The sequence below is a fragment of the Tinamus guttatus genome, unplaced genomic scaffold, assembly GCF_059628265.1.
Source record: "Tinamus guttatus ecotype Peru unplaced genomic scaffold, ASM5962826v1 Tinamus_guttatus_pri_ptg000208l, whole genome shotgun sequence".
Lineage (NCBI taxonomy): Eukaryota > Metazoa > Chordata > Aves > Tinamiformes > Tinamidae > Tinamus > Tinamus guttatus.
In genome coordinates this window covers 8,864,299-8,877,797 of record NW_028288742.1, presented here as the reverse complement: position 1 = coordinate 8,877,797, position 13,499 = coordinate 8,864,299, and the positions used below count along the sequence as shown (strand labels likewise).

Sequence of the window (13,499 nt, the reverse complement as noted above, 5' to 3'; positions counted from 1 at the left end):
GGAGAAACCAAATATTTTAAAGTTTATTTTGAGTGTTCCTATGTTGAATTCCATGTACAGCTAAGGTGACAGTTGTCAGAAAAGAAGCGTGAATTGCTGTCTCTAGTTTGTACATTAATATGCCTGATTTCTTAGAAATGTTTGTAGCTTTCAGAAGCCTTTGCTTTTAACTTCTAGATAATATTTATTGGTTCTGATGCTTCTTGTAAAAGGTGTCCTTCCTACTGTGGTGCAACAACTTCCAAGCTTTTAACCACTAAGATATTTTCCCCTTGTCTCCAGTAACACAACTGTGATGATGAACAGCAGTTGATCAGTAACCAACTGCTTTTAAAAATATATGTTTATTCCTTTAGCCTGATCTGAAAACAAGCTTGCTATGAACAATGCTAAATAAGTCTGAAGTCTCTAGAGAGCTGACAAAGTAGTAGGACAGGTACCATTTAAAAAGTAACTAGAGAGTTGAAAAGAGTGACAGCATAAGAAACTCACTTAATTTGACATGACCATGACTATTTAACATTTTTATAAGGAAATACAGAAATGCAATCACCCTTATTCTGGTGCTCTAGGGAGTACAGATTCTCCCCCACGTGTTTTCAGTGTAAACACAAGAGATCAAGAAGGATGGGGAAGAGAAGCAAGCAGCTCATGCAAAGACCATCTAGCCTACTTTAAAAATGAATTTCCAAAGACTTTGCATTGGGTAGTACAATACTGAGGGCTGGGTCGCATATATTTTGTAATAAATACTCTTGTTTTTAATACAGGTAAAAGGTTTTTTTCTCTGTTTATTCTTATTACTTACATGCTCTAGCTCTAAAAGTCTTCCCCGTAACCTATGAGCAGAAGAGATGCTGCATACCAAAATGCCTTGGACACCCTGGGTCTCACTGTGCTTTTCCAGCACAGCACCCACTTCCTTTCGGGGGGGAGAAGAAGAAAAAAAAAAAAAAAGAAACAGATGACAGAAAAGCCATCTCAAAATATCTCAAATTATAGTCATTTTTAAAATATTACTGTATTTTCATACCACACTCAAGATAAACAACAGCTTCACAAATTACTTTGTTTCCCCATTGCTCCTCACAGACAAGAGGTTTTGACAGTGTCCCTTTCTGATCACAGCTTAAATGTGCATACTTTGACTTACGGTCTTCCACTCATTGATCCTTCTAAGAGAGATACCATTTTCTCTTTGATTCCTCTTGTGAGAAGATATTTATTTTAGCCTTCTTCCTTCTGCCCTTCAGAACACCAGAAAGCAAGGCTGAGAGGAACCCAAAGCAGTTTTATCCTAATAGTGCTGCTCTGCGTAGCAGAGTTCTTCATCCTCCTTTCTTTGAATGTCCCCACCTGGAGCATCTGTGTCCTATTCATTAAATAGCCTGCAGAGGCTCCTGAGGACTCAGCTGAGAGCTAGGAAGAAACTGTTCAGACTTCCTTCCCCCAAGAAAGTGCACCCACTTTCTTGGCCCAAGTCTCTGGAAGTGGGAGCAGGATGGGAGCCCTGCACAGAAAGCAGGGGTCACACATTCCCTTCTCACGGGTGGGAGCATCTCCAACTTTCAGTACACACTTCACCTTTCTTATTTCTTTCTTCATTAAACTTTCCTATACCCCCTCAAATTTCAACTGAGATCCAAAATTCATGCTACCTCGTTTGGGATTTTCTTCATGGATTATTGCTGCTTTCCTTTTCCATCCAAAATAATTCATTGAAGTCCTATAAAAACTGTTTTAGAAAGAATAACAACACTACTGCCAGTATACTTTTCAAAAAGAAAAATACTGCCTTGTGTTGTTTTGTTTACCCTGTGTGCGGTGATACAATCTAACTCCTTTCAGAGGTCTGGGATTCTTCCTCTTAAGTGCCTGACCCTGTCCTTGGCAAGCCTAATCACTGGCAGATAATTGTGACCACAGAAGTCTTCTAAGTGCTTTTGATTGGGGAGAATGGTATTTTCTTCCTACAATTTACAATGCAGATTATTGAGATTATTGATGGAATCATTCCAATTTGCCACCTTCACACTATAATGTGGCAACTGTTAGCAAATACTGACTTTATTTACGATGATACCCTGGTGTGTATGAAAACTACAGCTATGGCCAAATGATTCTCTACTCCTCCAAAGTACTTTTATTCTTTTATTTGCAAAATTGTAACTATTTTCAAAGTCTGAGATGTAAAAGCTTGAAAGCATGAGACCACTGCCTAAGCGAAATGGATCACAGAAAGCTTAAACAGATGATCTCGTCCTAGATATGGGCTCTTGTCTGTTCCCATGCTAAAGTTCTCATCCTGTGACCTGATTATTGTAAACTGGCTTCACCACATTATCCCCAACTGACAAATCCTGAAGGGTTTGTCCTTAGGTACCTGTCCAGAAATCTCTCATCATTGTCACTTCCCTAGAGGTTAAAAAAGGTAATTTTCCTCCCTGTCAGATGTGTTTTAAATAACAATTAAAAAGCAAACCAAGACTTGTACCACTTCACAGACCTGTTTTAACACATCCACACAAATGGTTTGACTGAGGCAGACATACAGTGTTAGCCTAGTGCAGGGAGAGGGAAGGAGCCACGGCAGCAAGCCCTGGTGAGGGCAGTGTAGAGGCAGATCTCCCTTATGCTGCTCCTCCTGCCAGGAGAGTTGCAACAGAAGATTACAGCCTCTCCAAAAAGGGAACCTCCTGCTGCACGACAAGCCCATATATCCTTTTTTCACCAGCGACATCATTCTATGTGGCAAGGGTCAGAATTTAAACTAAGAGTCTTATCAGCAATGCTTTTGTGCCATGCCTTTGTTGCACTGACTGCACATGGAACATCTACCATCGTCTGGGTTTTGATGACACCTGAGGGCTTTCCTTGCAGAAAAATGATCACAGTCATAGGCTGCAAACTCCCAAGGATGAGGTCCCATTTCCTGATTGTCTGGCAGACCAGTATTGCTACTTTCAACATATTGTAGAAGCTAAGGCTGTATCTCCCATCAAATTATAAGAATTGTGGAAGGATTACTAAAATATTCTTTTTAATCTGATTAACATTGTGCTGAAATGGATGGTCATTAAACAGAAAGTTTGTTAGTCTGTCTTCAAAGTAAATAGATTGCATGACTCTCAAATAAGGCTGCTTAGCCCTCAGTACAAGAAATGTGGGAGAAACTTCTGCACGTTTTGTGCTTTCTGGTCAAGAGATAGCTAGCTATAGTTTTTCAGTTATCACTCTAGTCATACCAGAACCTTATGACTAACAAAATGAGGTGCAGGTGTATTTATTTATTTATTTATTTATTATTACAAGGAGAATAATCAAAGATTGGACCAATTTGCAGAGAGAAGGGAAAACAAATGTCCATCGCTTGTAATATTTAAACTAGGAGATTGTTTTTTATAAAAGGTATTTTCTGTAACATCCAATGGCATGAAGATTGATTCAGGAACCTTTGAAAGGAATTCTGTAACTAAGGTTATGCAGAAGGTCAAATGAGATGGCCATAATGATCCCTTCTGGTCTTAACCTATCAATCAAAAGGTATTAAATTTCACTCACTGAGCTGGATATGTGATTATGTAAAGTGGAATACAAGCATCTCCTTGCTTGTAAAGAGAGAACCTGGAAAGAACAGAAACCCACAAATATTATTTTAGCCGCCTTTGCCACCTGCAAAATTATTTTGAATCCCATTAAGGTCAGCATAGCTTAGTTAATCTATCTGAGACAAATGAGTAGAATGGTAAAAATCAGAGATGCACAATTGATTCCTTGATCTGAAAAGATAGTTTCACTGTGCTCAAAAATTGTTCTGCGTTCAGATTCAGGATGGACAAAGATTGTTATGAAGTTGAAGGATTTTACAGAAGTTCTCCTTCATGCTTCCTCTGTGATATTAGTCTTTGCTTCTAGATAAGGATATATTTTTCTAACAGTGTATTGGAAAAGGGAGCTTCTGTACTACCTTTGTCTTGCCACCAATATGAAGAATCTACTTTTCTTCATTCCACTGTGAAATAATATCTGTTCTCTGTTGGATCTCAGGACCTAACATTTTGAGAATAGGATTTCACCATGATACGGGGATGCAAGAAACAGAAAGAAAGCAGACTCAGTTTTTCTGTTGTCTGAAAGTACTTAAAAACAAACAAACAAAAAGGGTTATGTGCGTGGGGGTCGTGAGAAGGTTAGTTATATGTGCGTTAACAGTCTTTCATTGATTAGTAAAAAGCTGGACTGAACAACGCTCAAAAAATAAACAATTTTTCCCAGTATCTCGAGTGTTTGAAAGCTAATAGGTTCAGCTCCTGATAAATGTTTTCATTGTTAGGACTACAGACTAAATGTTTTTTGAGCTATCCTTCAATCCATGCAATTGATTGGTAGCCATTGATTAATTAGTCATGTAGACTGATGCTGACCTCTTTATTTTGGAAGAGGGTAGGCAGGAAGTGGAAATTGCTGGTGTCTAGATGTACATGCTAAATTATATTGTTAATCAGAATGGTCAAAGGCTTTAGCGTGTTATGTCAGACTTGAAAAAGGAAATCATGTCTGTAGCAAGTAAAGTCATTCTCAAGGTGCCAAAAGCATCTCATTTTTTTTTTGTCTTGATCTACCACTATCCTAGTTTTAGCCTTTGTTGGATGTGGCTACTGTACGTGGCTTTGCAGGTTGAAGATCATCTTCACTACAGAAGCTTTGAGTCAAGCTTATTCTTTGGGTCATTATGATTATACAAATGAATTTGCACGAATGCGGCCGTTAGACTTCATGTTATTGTTTTATATACAAGTTGTGCACTCTCTTGCAGTGCTGGACATGCTGCATTATTAAATGATGCAGCTACTCAACAGTGCAGCAGTTTGTAAGGGTCAGTGAGCATGATGTTAGCCATTTGTTGTTGCAGTCTATCGTGTATTTTCTAAGACAGTAACAACAGGCTTAATGTCTCTTTTCAGAGGCAAGAGCCGTGGGATGGTAAGATGATTGCTATCTAGACAAACCAATATCTTTGTGGTCCTTCAAGTGTTGATGGAGTTTCTCTGTAGGTGGACATGATTGCAGCTGTAGCATTACTAGGATGGCTAGGATTACCAGGATGGCTAAAACAACTGTGTTGGCTGACTGTTGTGAACTCATGCAGGATTGGAGAGGGGGAAGCCTGAGTGAAAGAGAGGAATGGAAGTAGTTTCTCTTATTCTGAGAGAATGACCAAGGAAGAAAGAAACTGAATTCACTAAAAAGTTCCTGATTAGAAAAAGAGACCCAATACAAATTGGGTATGGTCAATGGAAAGAAGAAGCTACTGTGGGAAACCCAGAAGACCCTGACTTAAGATTAGAATCTATTAGGAGAAGATAGGGTGTATACTGTCCTAGCATTGTAAGAACTCACAACATCACTGCCTTGTAGCAGTCCTTTTTGAGACTTCTTTTTTTTTTCCCCACAGTTGTGTCATGTTTGTGTTATCCTTTGGGAAACAACATGGTGAGAACTGTAGCTAATGAAAAACTTTTGCAAGATTTTTGGAGTGCATTGATGAAGTTCATTGATTTCTGTCTTTGCAAGCAATATTTTGCTTTCAAGTCAGACTCTGAAACACTAGTCCCAGAGTCTATTATTAATTCCTTATGTCATTAAAAGAGGTCTTCTCTGTCTGTGATGCACTGACATTTATTTTATAAGGCACTGACATGATTAGAGCTTTGATTTGATTTCCTAGCCAAAATACTTGGCCCAGGATTCCCTGGAGTTAAGAAGTTAGCTTCCTAAAATCATGTTTTAGTCATCTAAAAAATGATATATACATATATACATATATATATATATATATATATATATATATATGTATAAATCTTATTGCCAAGTTCAGCAGAGTTATCAGCTTTTTGACTCCTTTTTGAAGAGTTGTTTATTTTAATGCCCTAAAAGTTTACTTGCTATTGGATTTTTTAGTCTTACTCCCAGGACTGCTTCATATATAGTCAATAAAAGCTGTATATGATGCAAAATAGATGAGTGATTGTGCTGGTCATGGTCCTACCTTCTCTTTTTTTACCCAAGTGTAACTCCTTATATGCGACATCTGTAGCCTTCACCTTAGGGATATAGAGAGTTGTATAGGGATGAAGCAGCTAGAGAGTAAGGGAATGGAATGGGTAACAAAAACCTGACCTGAAGTACACAGCAAAATCTGTTTCATGAGCATCCCCCAAATATGTTGTCCTATGAAAACATTTTCAAAAATATCTTAAAAGCATTCAATACGGGTTTTTTCTTTTTTTTTTCTTTTTTTTTTTTTTTTGGTTTTGTTTCGTTTTTTGGCTTCTGGAGCCCAAACTTCCTAGTCAAATAACTTGGAAAGTAACTGGTTTTCCTAGTTTTGTATGGCTTCTTGGAATACACCTGGTGTATTTCCACTAGGAGTAAGGAGAGTACTTATTCCAGAGTAAGGCTATAAAAATCTACTTCTAGCTGTCTAGAGTGAAATATTGCACCTTTTTCTAAAATTATGTGGTTTTTTTTTGTTGTTGTTGTTTTTCTTCTTTAAACATTGGAGCATTTACAAATGATCAGAAGATTTAACTCTTCAGATCTAGGATACCCAGTGTTTTACAACAACTACAAAGGACCTCAGAATAAATCCACATGTGTTTAACCTGAACGTGGGTAAGCAGCCTCCTATGCTGCTTGTGCTTCAGTGCATTAACTAATCTTTAAAGAAGAGGGATTAAGAAAAAAAGATTTCCCTGTGTACAGGTTAGCCTGAGCTCTCTACTGGACAAGTTTGTCCATATTCCTTGGCTCTGGATAGTGCTGATCACTGTCCACAGACAGGATACAGGATTATGTGGACCATGGCTGTGACCCAGATCACAGTTTTCATGCAAACTTGCACTGCAAAATTATACCTCCTTCTTGGTTTTCATTTCCTTCCAAAGACATTATAAGTTTGCCCCACTATTAGTAAGTAGTTATTGGTGTGCTGTTATGTGAATGGGCTGCTTTTTTTTTTTCTTTTCTTCCCTCAATTTAGGGAGTGCTTTTATTTTCCCTGGCTTTGTCTAGGCTACTCTTCAACCAAGGGAAGCAGAAGAAAACATACATGTTTGTGTGTCTAGAAAGCTGCAGACAGGAATCCATCAGTAAGCTGGAAAGGCTGATAAAATCTCTGGGTTCTTTTATCTGGTCTGGTTTTATTAAGACCTTCCAATACCATTCAGTACAAAGACAGAACTACTTCTAGGAGGCAACATTAATATATATACACATTTAACCCAGAAAGCCTCTGTATGTTCTCTTTGGCATTTTATTTACTCAAATGTATCAAGGGAGAATTCTTCCCCTAGTATAGAATAGCTTGAATGGAGCTAACACTGTTCCTGTATTTATCTCTCTCTCCCTCTGTAGATATATATGAGTTCTATAATAACATTTCTGGCATTGGTACCACCTGAGAGCTCTTTGCAGCTGCAGCTTGTACATTTTGCAGTACGATTTCTCTCCTTTTCCCTTTACCCCAGCTTTCCCCCGCCCCCAGAGAACTGACACGCTTTCCGCTGGCAAATGTTGAATGTAGCTCCTGAGGATTTAGCATGTCAGGCTGTGTCTACACAGCTTAGGTTTCTATTATTACGCAATGGCTTAGAAGTCAGTGCTTCGCCACATAATTACAGAGCCAATCTATATTAGGACCAGGAGTTTGCATGCCTCTTTCAGCACCAACTATTCTCCTCCCACCCACTCCAGCCTTCTTCCTGACACTCTTACTTGTTTAGTAGTGTCTTTTTGTACCCTTCTTCCTCCTGCTTTCTGATTTCTCCCCTTCCCTATGCTATATGTTTGTTTATTTCAGAAGTGAGGGCTCTGAGTTGTGCCTGCCCAGATTCCTGTGCAGCACTGAGCATTTGCTGCTGTATGTTGCGTCGTCAGAAGAGGTAAGAAGAAATTCCTGACGCTGCCTGCCAGTTCTCTCGGGTTTTCTCTCTCTCTTTTTCTGCCCCCCTCCCTTTTTCTTTTTTTTTTTTTTTTTTCATATGTGCACATTGCTTGTCTTACAAGCTGTGCAGGCTCTGCCATCTAGAGCACTTTGTGAGATCACTCCAGTTTGCTGTTTTTCCTTTTTTCCTTCTCTGCGTGAGTGTGTGTGTGTATCTCCCTATCTCTCTTCTCCTCCTGCCACCATACACCCTGATCCCCCTCCCCAATGCATGCACATACACAGATGCTGGGCTTGCTAGTATGAACTTGAAGACTTGCAATACCAAAATGCATGTGTTACCTTGGGATGCACGATGATGAGGATGCTTGAAAAGTCTGCAGGCTGCTTAGTCTTCCGAGACTGGGGTTTTTAAACCAAATAAGGAAGGAACAAGTTATTCACTTTTTTCTTTTCTTCCTTTTTTTTTTTTTTTTTTTTTTTATGTCTTTCCCTTTTTTGTGCTTTGGATACTACTGAATAAGGAGTCTCAGGGATTCGCACACTTGGACTTCACTGAATCAGGCTGCATCTGACAAACATTCTAGTCTGCATTTTGGCTAGCAGGAGATCAACCAGGATTTTTCAGATTGTATCTTCTTTTGAAAAAAGGATGCATGGCATAGAAAGAACGTCTAAGTGCCTGTCTGAGATTATTTTACCAAACCTGGGATAAATGTTACTTCTCAAAGGTAAGTGCTAGCCTTTTTTTCATCTTTATATATACACTGTATAGCCATTGTATTGTGCACTATATATGAACTATATATAGGCATATACGCAAGCCTCACTTATATACAGTTACCTCTTTGATACCAAGAAAATTGTTGTCATGAATATTAAAAGCATTGGAGAAACATGTAACTTTATCCTCCTGTTAATGCTAGCCTAGATAAGGATGTTCCTGTAGGTAAATGAATCTGCTTTCTGATTCTGTCTTGGCATGGAAAGGCAATTAAAAGGGAATTTTCATATTTTTAATAGAGATTTTTAATGACAATTTTGAAATAGATACTGGAAGAGCTTTGAAAGAAAGATTAATAATATCTTTTCTAACACAAGACAAACTGGGAAATAGAATAGAAGTGTGAAAGTGATTTTAGCTTTCTAGAGGAATTAATTCTGCAAAGCCAAGGAAGAACTTTGTTGGACAGATCAACTCTGTTGTATGTAAAAATACACAGTAGAAAAGCAGGGACCTTGGCAAATGTCATGTGGAGAAATGGAAGGTGATGGAAAAGATAAGAAAGGGAAAGAAATGAGGGGTGGAGCAGCAGCGGGCACTCAATTCACTGTTGCCACTGAGGCTGGTGTTCTTGGTAAGCCGATGCCATTGGTGATGCACACCCTGAATTGGCAAGGTGGGCATGTGGGGGATGGGGTACATGAGCAGGTATATGCTATGTCATGTCTGTCTGACGTCATCAGATATATAGGCTCCCTGCAAGATCAAGTGTACCAAGGATTTGGGTGGGGAGAGGTGTCTAAATGGCACCAGAGGATGAGTTGTAGAAAAATGGAAACTGAGTCTCTTCCTGACTTGCATGGCACATGCAGATCTTGCTTCCAAAGCAAATGCATCATAGAATAAAATAACAAAGAAACTTGAAGGAGAGCTGATATCAGTCCTTAGGTCAACAAGTCCCAGCATAGTGGGTCAGTAAACTGCAAATGTAAAGTGTTCAATTAAAGGAATGTTTACAGGGCTCTTACGGCTCTTACACTGGGTATCCCCTTCCTATCCGAAGGAACAAGAATTTTTGCTGGGTCTTATCTAGTGTTTTGGGGGCAGTGCCACTGAGATATCAGGAAGAATGGGGTTTATTTTAGCATCTCCATCATGGATATTAATAGGACAGAATTAAATCTTCTTAAAGGAAATAATAAAATAATATAAGCAATGGGCTTTAAGAGGCAAATAATAAGCATAACTTAAAATCAATGAAGTGCTGTCTGATTAGATTGCCACTTCTTAACTTCATTATTAACTTGCTCACTGTGGATAAGTCCAGCAGTGTCCTGCCACACATTTGCCACCGGTATTTCCTCTTCCTCAGGTGCAGGATTCCAACTTTTTGTAGGACCTCACAGTGTACAGAGGATGTACTAAGGCAAATTTGAGCTTGGCATGAGAGGGAAGAGAGACTGGTAATTACTTCTGCAATGTCTCAGGCTGGTTACAGTTTCTATGTCTACAGCTTGCCCTGGGTTGGTGTTTAGTTTGCATTGCCTACAGATCGCCACTTGAGAACAACAGAGTGCTTTTTGCATGCGCTCTGTGTGTAGCTGGCTTGTGCAAAGCAGATCTCCAGCTATTCCCTGAATTTGCTACTAATTTGAGGGGGAGGGAGAGGGCGGGGGGAAGGTGCAGTCAAGAGTAAACAACAAGGCTGGGGGGGAAACGCAGGAAGAAAAGGTCATCACGCTCAGCCAAACCTTTCTTTACCTATGAATCCCAGCAAAGGTCTGCATCGCCCCTCTGTGTGCGCCCAAGCCTTGGAACCAGAGCCTGTCCTCATCTCCCTGGCATGGATCTTGTTTTCTTCTGAGTGACTCTAGGCCCAGAATTACCTAAATCATCCGTGCCACCCACTGTCAGGAAGACAGGCACCACAGGAGGGCAAGAAACACACTCTGTCCCCAGAGCCACCATTTGCTGCTACCCTCTTTACCCCACACTGTTTTTTACAGCATTAGCGTTTCTGGTTTAAATTTACTTGTGGAGTATGACTGCTCATTTTTCCCTAATGGGTAGTTCAAATGGCCCATGTAGTCTCACTTCTGCTCTGCCCGTTGCTCAAAACTGCCAGGTCCGTGGCAATCCTTTCCAAAGGACTCTCCCTCATTCTTTTTTTTTTTTTTTGCAGAGGACTCTGGTCACAGATTGAAGTTTGCAGCATAATGGCTCACCTGAAACTTTCTTTTTTCCCCTCTTGTGGATGAAAAGCAGAAAAAAAGGTTGATGCAAATGATTAAGGATTAAGTGGTATTAGGCAAAGGTGGAGATATACTTCAGGTAACATAGAGTGTATTTAACTTCATTGTGAGTGGTTGCAAAGTGACAAGCTGGGAGGCTGCATTTTATGTTATTTGTGCACATGGAAGAGAGGGAAGGGGGTAATGGCAGTGCCTGTTCATTCCCATATACCAATAAATAGCCCTTTTTGCATTGGCATTGAAACTGCTAATGTTTCAGCCTTGACCTACAAAGATCACCAAAGATCCAAAGATTTTGGAGCAAAAAGGCAGTTTGTACCAAGTCATCACCACTCAGTCAGCATCCTCGCCTGAGCATTCAGCCTTGCTTGCTTGAGGTTCATTGTAGTGTGTTGTCACTTGTGGTTTTTCTTTTTCTTTATGGAGTTATTCTCCTCTCCATGCTGGACTGGAAAGAAATGACATGATTTATAAAAGGCAGGGAGAAGTCATCCGTAGCTCCTTCAGGCCAGTTCTCATCACTGTGAAAACAGTTGCCAATATCAGATGGCCAATATTCATCTCCTACTTTCCTTCAGTTATCACAAGTGTGGATCTCTCCACGTGCTAGAATTTACTCTTTCAGAGTCTAGAGTCAGCGTGTGCTCACAGGCTGCTGAACAGCTTCCAATGGTCAATAGGAACTTGAGCTGAAAGACAAGATAGTGTCTGGGCATGTAGGAATAATAAAACAATCCCTAAATCGCCAGGTTAACCCCAAGGCGATGAGGCATTGCTGTGAAAGGGCAGCCATCCGTCCCCTGCCCGCCTGCTTCCACCCAAGATCAGCAGGAGGGAGAGGTGCTCATAAGCAGCACTTCTGCTTCTAGGAACTCAAATTATCCTCTGCGTAGGAGGCTGCCAAAAGTTTCTATGAAATTAACAGATGCAAACATGTTACTAAAAGGCCCCCAATGATGCTGCGTGGAAAAATGGGAAAAGGGGATGTCATCTAGAAGTGTTTCTGCTGTGGAGCATCAGTTTGCTCCATCTTCATGTTTGCTTTTCTTTCAAAATATTTTCATGACAGTCTTTCCAAATTTTCTTTCTTCTTGTCGTTTCTTCTGTCCGGTCTCTGATGACATCCTTGTATTCATGAAAAATATTTGTGACAAGCGCAGGATTCCAATTTCAGACTATGAAATGAGCAATGCCAGCAAATAAAATGCTCAAAAGACAGAAAGTATTATTTTTGAAAGCATGTGAGAAAACAAAAAGATGTGCTGTCAGGATCTGGTCTATGCAAAGTCCCTGTTGGACCTACACAGAATACAGAGTTAAGTGGGATTTTTTTTCGGTGGAATATCTTCTGTTTTTTTCTCAGAAAAATATAGATTTGTCAGAACAAAACCTGTCTGGGAAATGGTCAGACTTATGAATTTCCTGGCAGAGTAAAATGTAGGGAGCAAATTGGCACAATATCCCATGTTACTTTCTTCTGAAAAAGGAATTAGATTATTCCTTTCTGGTTTCCACATTTTGTATGAAAACTGAAAATAATAATAATTCGTATTAATTTGTATGAAACCTGATCTTAAAAGGGGCCATACTCAAATTCCATTTCGTTAAAGGTCCCAAGTAAATGTATCAGTCAACCTGGAACAAAACACTCCTAGTTCATGAGAAGGCTTGAATACTTTTTATCTCAGCTGGAGCTAAGGCAATTGTCACCACTTTCACTCCACTCACGGGATGGGAAAACCATTGTTGAAGTCAAGTTACTTCTCCAAGCGGGATTGTCCTGGGACTGTTCTGCAAGGTGACAAGGTCTATTCATCCTTGATGAACAGCCTTGAAAGGATGGCTGCTGTATAAGAAGTACAAGGGGCATTTAGGAGACTCCTCCTAATCGCTCCTCAAGAAGGAACAGGCCTCTAATCCTCTAGCAGATATTCTGCGATCACTGTGGTGTTATGAAGAGAGGTAAGGTAAGGAGAGGGCCCTGGAATAGCAGTAAAGCCAAGGAACAGGGCTCCGGTTGGTTAAAAGTGAGAGGTGCATCACAGTACAGGTCAACATAGGTGCTGAGCAGCATAGAAAGCTGGATTAAGGATGAAATCAACAGGAAGGAAATGCTGGCTAAAAGCTCCTTTTCCTCTTTAATAGAGCTAACATTGTGCTGAAAATACCTAGAAAACACGTGTGTAGCGCCAATGCAGGAAAAAAACAGCGTGACTTCCCTCAAGCCTGAGAAGACAGGTCGGGGTTGGAGTTACAGCTTTACGCACAGAACTGAGCCAAATTGCTGCAGCGGTTCAGTGATGACTGTAGAATTTGAATTGACTTTGCTAGGAGACGTATAGACTTTGGAAAGCCTAGGTATGATCAAGCCATATGGATTGCAGGGATCCAAAATGTGATTTTAGAGGAAAAAGGATGTTTTCCTCTTTTGTCCTTAGAGTTTCAGTTGGATTTGAAAGATTCAGGAGCAAGGGAACTCAAAATGGTGCCAGATGCAATAATCATTTTCTATCTGTGTCTAAGCTTGTGAGAAAAGCTTCAGCATGCTTGCTAGTCAGAATGAGTAATCCTTCTTTTT

At 39.9% G+C, this 13,499-nt stretch overlaps 1 protein-coding gene across 1 annotated transcript in view; it reads left to right on the top strand.

Moving 5' to 3' along the window:
* Window positions 1-8,402: 8,402 nt before the first annotated feature.
* The window catches only part of LRFN2 (leucine rich repeat and fibronectin type III domain containing 2), a 150,147-nt gene continuing 145,050 nt past the window's right edge, over window positions 8,403-13,499 (top strand). The window contains exon 1 of the mRNA XM_088524254.1: window positions 8,403-8,676. The gene's annotated coding sequence lies outside the window, so the exon portion shown is untranslated. The remainder of the gene's footprint in view (window positions 8,677-13,499) is intronic.